An 8,364-nucleotide genomic window follows, 5' to 3' on the forward strand; every position below is an offset into this window, starting at 1 on the left:
ATAGGTTGAAATCGTTTTTCAATCCTTTGTCCTAAAACGGCTCCCATTGCAAAATCACTTGCATCGCACATTAGTTCAAATGGTAGATTCCAATTTGGTGTTATCATGATCGGTGCATTAGTGAGTTTTTCTTTTAGAATATTAAAAGATTTGATACATTCATCTGAAAAGATGAATGGCGCATCCTTTTCTAGGAGTTTATTCATAGGAGTGGCAATTTTAGAAAAATCTTTTATAAAACGTCGGTAAAAACCGGCATGCCCTAGAAAACTCCTAACTCCTCTAACATTTGTGGGATGTGGAAGTTTAGCAATTACATCTACTTTAGCTCTATCCACTTCAATTCCTTCTTTTGAAATTTTATGTCCAAGAACGATGCCTTCTTTAACCATGAAATGGCATTTCTCCCAATTAAGTACTAGATTTGATTTTTCGCATCTAATTAGCATTCGTTCCAGATTAACTAGACATGATTTAAATGTATCACCGAAGACTGAAAAGTCATCCATGAATACTTCCATGCATTCTTCTATCATGTCGTGAAAAATTGCCATCATACACCTTTGAAAGGTTGCAGGGGCGTTACAAAGTCCAAATGGCATGCGTTTGTAAGCAAAAGTACCATAAGGGCACGTGAATGTGGTTTTCTCTTGGTCCTCGGGTGCTATTGGAATTTGAAAATATCCGGAAAATCCATCTAGAAAACAATAGTAACTATTTCCGGCTAATCTTTCCAACATTTGATCTATGAAAGGTAAGGGAAAGTGATCTTTTCTGGTGGCGTCATTTAATTTTCTATAATCAATACACACACGCCATCCTGTTACAGTCCTAGTAGGAATAAGCTCATTTTTCTCATTTATAATGACAGTCATACCACCCTTCTTAGGTACGCATTGAACTGAGCTTACCCATGGACTATCAGAAATTGGATATATCAAACCTGCATCTAGCAGCTTAATAATCTCTTTCTTAACTACATCTTGCATATTAGGATTTAGTCTTCGTTGGCGTTGCACATACGTTTTATGACCTTCTTCCATAAGGATTTTATGTGTGCAATACGAAGGACTTATTCCTTTAATATCATGAATTTTCCATGCAATGGCTGGTTTATGAGCTTTCAACACAGAAATGAGTTGTGATTTCTCATTTTCAGTAAGAGAAGACGATATTATTACAGGTAATTCAGATTCACCATGTAAATAAGCGTATTCCAAATGGTTTGGAAGTGGCTTTAACTCTAATTTCGGAGGTTCTTCTATCGATGATTTATATCGATATCTATCTTCTTCTTTTAGCATTTGAATTTCTTCTGTTGTTGGTTCATATCCATTAGCTATAAGTGTAGCTAACATTTCAGCTTCATCAATTGGTTCATTTCCTTCTCCTAAAGAACATTCTCCTGTTCCTTGTAATTCTGGAAATTCTTCTAATAATTCTGCATGTGCATCTATAGTTTGAATATAATAACATGTATCATCTGCAGATTGTGGTTGTTGCATTGCTCTATCAACTGAAAAGGTAACACTCTCATCCTCTATACTTAGGGTCAGTTTCTTACCGAACACGTCTATCATTGCTTTAGCCGTGTTTAAGAATGGTCTTCCTAATATGAGAGGAACTTGAGAATCTTCTTCCATGTCCAAAACAACAAAATCTACTGGGAATACTAAAGTACCAACTTTAACTAGCATGTTCTCCATTATCCCTCTAGGATATTTTATTGATCTATCGGCTAGTTGTATGCTTATTCTGGTTGGTTTCAATTCTCCAAGGTCTAGTTTAGCGTATAGTGAATACGGCATTAGATTTATACTAGCACCTAAGTCTGCCAATGCTTCTATTGAACTAAGACTACCCAGAAAACATGGAATTGTGAAACTTCCTGGATCAGATAGTTTTTCTGGTATCTTATTCAACAGCACTGCTGAACAATTAGCATTCATAGTAACAGCCGAGAGTTCTTCCATTTTCCTTCTATTCGTGATTAGATCTTTCAAGAATTTAGCATACCTTGGCATTCCTGAAATCACATCAATGAAAGGAAGATTTACATTTATCTGTTTAAACATATCCAAGAATTTGGATTGCTCGGCTTCAAGTTTTTCTTTCTTCATTTTACTCGGATAAGGAAGTGGTGGTTGATATGGTTTAACATAAGGTTTATCCTTAACTGTGTTATCTTTATTAACCTTTTCAACTACCGGTTCTTTTTCCTTATCCTGATCAGGTTGTGGTTCTTGTGTAGTAGGAATAGTTTCATCAGAAGTTACAGGTATTTCAGGTGGTTTAAGTGTTGTACCACTTCTTGTGGTAATAGCTTTAGCTGTTTCATTCCGGGGGTTAGCATTTGTATCACTAGGTAAACTTCCCGGTTTTCTTTCACCTATTAACCTTGCTAGGTTACTTACTTCTTGTTCCAGATTTTGAATAGAAGCTTGTTGATTTCTAAATGCTTGAGCATTTTGTTCATTGGTTTGTTTTTGAGATGTGAAAAACTGCGTTTGAGTTTCAACTAGCTTCGTCATCATATCTTCTAAATTCGGCTTTTTATCATCGGTTTGTTGTGGTGGTTTGTTTTGAAAATTCGGTCTTTGCTGATTGTAAGTATTATTGGATAATTGTGGATTGCTAGGACCTTGTTGGTTGTTGTATGGAATATTTCGGTTATAATTCTGGTTTTGATTGTAAATCGGTCTTGGCGGTTGATAATTATTCTGATAATTATTTCCAGGCCTTTGGTTTATGTATGAAATATTCTCTCTTTGTTCCATTGTTAATTCAATACTGAGACAATCTTTTGTCAAATGTGGTCCTCCACACTGCTCACAACTAATTCGTATAGAGTGAATATCCTTAGTCATCTTTTCCATTCGTCTCTCGAAAGCATCTATCTTTGCGGAAATGGAATCTAAGTCATGGCTAGAATCGGCTCTAGCTGCTTTAGATGATCTAATGATGTCTTTTTCTTGGTGCCACTCATGTGAGTGGGAAGCAGTGTTATCAATAATTTTGTAAGCATCAGTTTCGGTTTTCTTCATAATAGAACCACCAGCTGCTATATCTATGTCTTTTCTTGTAGTGATATCGCATCCTCGGTAGAATATTTGTACTATTTGACAGGTGTCTAAACCATGTTGCGGACATCCTCTTAATAACTTTCCATATCTTGTCCACGCCTCATATAGAGTTTCATTTGGCTTTTGTGTGAACGTAACAATTTCTGCTTGAAGTCTTACGGCTTTAGATGCAGGAAAAAATTGTTTAAGAAATTTGTCAACTAAAACATCCCATGTATCAATCGCCCCTTCAGGTAACGATTCCAACCAATCTTTGGCTTCTCCCTTTAAAGTCCAGGGAAATAACATGAGATATATCTGTTCATCCTCCACTTCTCGAATTTTAAATAGTGTGCAGATCCTATTAAAGGTACGTAGATGTTCATTTGGATCTTCCTTCGGCGCACCACTAAATTGGCATTGATTAGTCACCATGTGTAGAATTTGTCCTTTGATTTCATAATCTGGCGCATTAATGTCTGGATGAGTAATTGCGTGACCTTGGCCAGTGCGTTTAGCTCTCATTCGGTCTTCCATACTTAAAGGTTCCAGATTCTCCATAATTGAATTTATTGAATCGGTATCACTAGATGATTCTGATTTAATAGTTCGTTCCTCAACAATCTCTGTTTGAATGATTGGTGGTTCCGGAGGAAAGTTTAATGGTTCAGGATCTACGAACCGTTCCTGAATATTTTCTGGATTCTCAATTGTGAGGTTGGGTTCAAAAAATGGATTATCGGAAATTTGAACTGAAGTACTTGGTCGACTGGATGACGATTCTAAAGAAAAATCAACGGCGGTTATATTTGTTAAACGATGTCTTGATCGAGTTACAGGTGGTGAACGTACAAAAGGTGATGAACGTCTTGCTCGGTGCATTCACTGAATATCCTATTAGTTTTTAAAAGGAAAGAAAAATTATAATAAGTTATCCAATCAATAGACTTTTCTGATTTTGCCCACGTTTTGAATAGCCAAAAGATGCAGCAGAGGGGCAGGATTCGTTTGGTCTCAATATAATTGAGGACTGTTTGGCTCCAATAACCCGGTCCACGTACAAATCCAACTATTACTACGAACCAGAAAATTTTGATGTCTATCAATTTAACCACTTAAAATAAATTTTCGTAATTTTAAGAAATTTAGATAAGAAGTAGAAAAAATTCTAAGTCCTAAAAACTAGAATAGCGAGAAATAAGAGAGAAAAAGAGTTCGTCGCAAAAGGTCGAAAAAGAAAAATGGTTAAAAAATAAAAGGTGACGGAAAAATAAAAGAAACTTATAAAAACTTAAAAATACTTAACTAATTTAACCTTATTACTACAACTAACTTAAAATTATAATCGCAAATTGATATTACTAATTGGAATGATAATTGATACATAGTAAAAGGTCTAAAAATATTAAAGCTTACAGGAAAAACTAAATCCCAAATGGAAATAACTTAAAAAGAAACTAAAACTTAAAAAGGCGTCGCAAAATTCTAAAGCACCTAAATCTTAGTCTAAAGAAAAAGCACTTAAGGAATTCTACGGCAAAGCCTAAAAATCTAGGAGTAAAAATGACTATAGCGAAAACTAAGTTTAAAATTAAATATGAGCTAAAAATACAAATATTACGCTACAACGATTAAAAAGGGACAAAATATTAAAAGTTATAAAAAGTTATAAAAATATTAGATTTTATAAAAATATTATTTTCATATTTTATAATAAAAGTATTAAGTAAATAAATAATAAAACTAAATAAAAGTAAAAATAACTAAATAAATTAAACTTAATTATAATAATAATAATAGAATTAGGGTTTAGTTATAATAATAATATAATATACTCCGTAATAAATGCGAAATTAGGGTTGGATGTGGCCCTGTCAGACCCCTCATGCGACTCGCATGATTTAAGCCGGGGGGTCATGCGAGTCGCATGACTGAACTGGACCGGTTCAATTGACAGGTTCAATTTGACAGGTCACGTATATTTAATATTTATTTTCTTTTTTTCTGTTTTATATTTAAAATATAAATATATATATATAATTAAAATAAAACTTAATTTTTAAAACTAAAAATAAACTTAAAATACTTTATAATTTTGTAAAAATAAAAGAAAAACTTTTAAAAAAAATATATTTAAAATACTTTTTTTTTTTTTTAATTTTAAAAGCTTTTTTTTTTTTTTTTGATTTTTAAACAAAAATATAAATTTTACAAAAACTAATTATAACTTAAAAATTAAAAATATGACGTTTCGCTTCGGCGAATGTCCCCGGCAGCGGCGCCAAAAATACTTGGTGTCGAACGAGGTGTATATAAAATAGTTATTATTTTACTAGGAAAAACTATTAAATACGATACAATTTTACACAAGATATTTATTTATTTATAGAATGGATATACTTAAACCTTGCTACAACACTTATAGGCAGTGTACCTAATCGTACAGTAGTGTAGTTTTTAGTAAGTCCGGTTCGTTCCACAGGGAAATCTTTAAACAAAGCTCAACGCTATATTAGTTAACTTTTATAAAAATACAAATATATATATAGGTAATATTATTATTATAAAGGGGGGGTTTTTACCGTTTAATGACCGGTTTGTCGATTTTAAAACTTTAGTCGCAGTTAAAACCTAATGTAAAATATAAAATAAATACAAGACTTTAAATTAAAGCGTAAAGTAAATAACGATAATGAAATTGCGAATAATAAAAATGCGATAAAATTAAATTGCGATAATTAAAAAGTACGATAATTAAAAGTGCGATAAAATAAAATAAATAAAAGTGCGATAATTAGAAGTGCAATTAAATATAAAATAAAGGAAATTAAATATGAAATAAAAGAATTATGCTTATTTAAACTTCCGTAATCATGATGTTTGACGTGTTGATTTTAGTTTTATGCCCATGGGTTAATTGTCCTTTGTCCTGGATTATTCAATATGTCCGTCTGGTTTTTGTCCATAACAGTCCATCAGTCATAAATATAAATTGCAAGTGTCCTTGTCAAATTATTATTATACCCGAAGATAAATATTCCAACTAATTGGGGATTCGAATTGTAACAAGGTTTTAATACTTTGTTTAATGAATACACCAGGTTATCGACTGCGTGTAAACCAAGGTTTTACTACTTTGTTAACAATTACACCAATTACTCTTGAATGTAATTTCACCCCTGTTTTAATTATTCTAGTGGCTATTAATCCATTCCCGTGTCCGGTTAAATGAACGATTACTCGTACATATAAATACCCCGCCCATCGTGTCCGATCGAGTGTATATGGTAATTTATAGGGACGCCCAATTGTAAATCTTTATATTAACATTAACAAACTTTCATTTAGTTAAACAAATATAAAGCCCATTAATAGCCCATAGTCTAGTTTCCACAAGTGTCGTTCTTTTGTCCAAACCCCAATTATGGTACAAAGCCCAATTACCCAATTTTAGTAATTAGCCCAACATCATGATTACCTCGTTTTAAATAAGCATAATAATAACTTAGCTACGAGACATTAATATAAAAAGGTTGAACATAACTTACAATGATTAAAAATAGCGTAGCGTTACACGGACAGAATTTCGACTTACACCCTTACAACATTCGCTAACATACCCTTATTATTAGAATTATAATTAAAATTAAAATATAAATTATAAATATAAATATATTTACGTTGAAGAGGAAGAGAAAAAGGATGATCATAACTCGGCACAAAACTGGCTTTATATAGGACCTGATCAGCAATCTCACACCATGCGACTCGCATGGTTTTGTGCCTCTGGCCATGCGAGTCGCATGGCCACCCTGGATTCAGCCAACTGCTTTTGTTTTCTTCTTTGTCGACGTAATATAATAATAATAATATATATAATATATAATTATATATAATTATATATATATTATATTATATTCTTGTGCATAGTAGACTAGATATTTTTGGTCCGTTGCGTCGGGCGTTTCTTCTTGGCTCAGGTCCCGGTTCCGGATTTTCGGACGTCCTCGCGTATTATTTTAAATCGCGTACTTTGTGTTCCGCAACTTGTACTCTTGTCATTTTGAGACGTTCCTCATCAATATTTTGAACCTTTTTAGTTGTATCTTGTACTTTTTAGCTCTTTGGACCTTTTTGTCTTCAATTTGTCGAATCTGTCTTTTGTCTTCACCTTTTATTATTTAAACGAATATCACTTGTAAATAGAACAATTGCAACTAAAAGCTTGTCTTTCTTGAGGAATAATGCTATGAAATATATGTTCGTTTTTAGCATTATCAGCTGCACCAATAGCTCGTGCTCCATACAGACTCGCACCCAGAAAAATGAAGGAATTACAAAGTCAATTACAAGAACTTTTAGAACGTAGTTTCATTCGACCAAGCGCATCACCATGGGGAGCTCCCGTCTTGTTTGTCAAAAAGAAGGATGGTACATTCAGGTTGTATATCGACTACCGAGAGTTGAACAAACTTACTATCAAGAACCATTACCCACTACCGAGAATCGACGACTTATTTGATCAACTACAAGGCTCGTCGGTTTATTCGAAGATCGATTTACGTTCCGGGTATCATCAAATGTGAGTGAAGGAGAATGATATTTCGAAGACTGCTTTCAGGACGCATTACGGTCATTACGAGTTTATGGTTATGTCATTTGGATTGACTAACGCACCAGCTGTGTTCATGGACCTCATGAACCAAGTGTGTGGACCATACCTTGACAAGTTTGTCATTGTTTTCATCGATGACATACTTATTTACTCAAAGAATGATCAAGAGCATGAAGAACATTTGAGAAAAGTGCTAGAGTTGTTGAGGAAAGAAAAATTGTACGCTAAGTTTTCAAAGTGTGTATTTTGGTTGGAAGAAGTTCAATTCCTCGGTCACATAGTGAACAAAGAAGGTATTCAGGTGGATTCGGCAAAGAATGAAATCGTTGAAAAGTGGGAAACCCCGAAAAATCCGAAACATATACTTCAATTTTTAGGACTGGCTGGTTACTACAGAAGATTCATCCAAGATTTTTCCAAAATAGCAAAACCCTTGACTGCATTAACGCATAAAGGGAAGAAATTTGAATGGAAGGATGAACAAGAGAAAGCGTTTCAATTGTTAAAGAAAAAGCTAACTACAGCACCTATATTGTCATTGCCTGAAGGGAATGATGATTTTGTGATTTATTGTGATGCTTCGAAGCAAGGTCTTGGTTGTGTATTAATGCAACGAATGAAGGTAATTTCTTATGCGTCCAGGCAATTGAAGATTCACGAGCAAAATTGTACGACTCACGATTTGGA

Source organism: Rutidosis leptorrhynchoides, chromosome 2 (genome assembly GCF_046630445.1).
Source record: "Rutidosis leptorrhynchoides isolate AG116_Rl617_1_P2 chromosome 2, CSIRO_AGI_Rlap_v1, whole genome shotgun sequence".
Classification (NCBI taxonomy): Eukaryota; Viridiplantae; Streptophyta; class Magnoliopsida; order Asterales; family Asteraceae; genus Rutidosis; species Rutidosis leptorrhynchoides.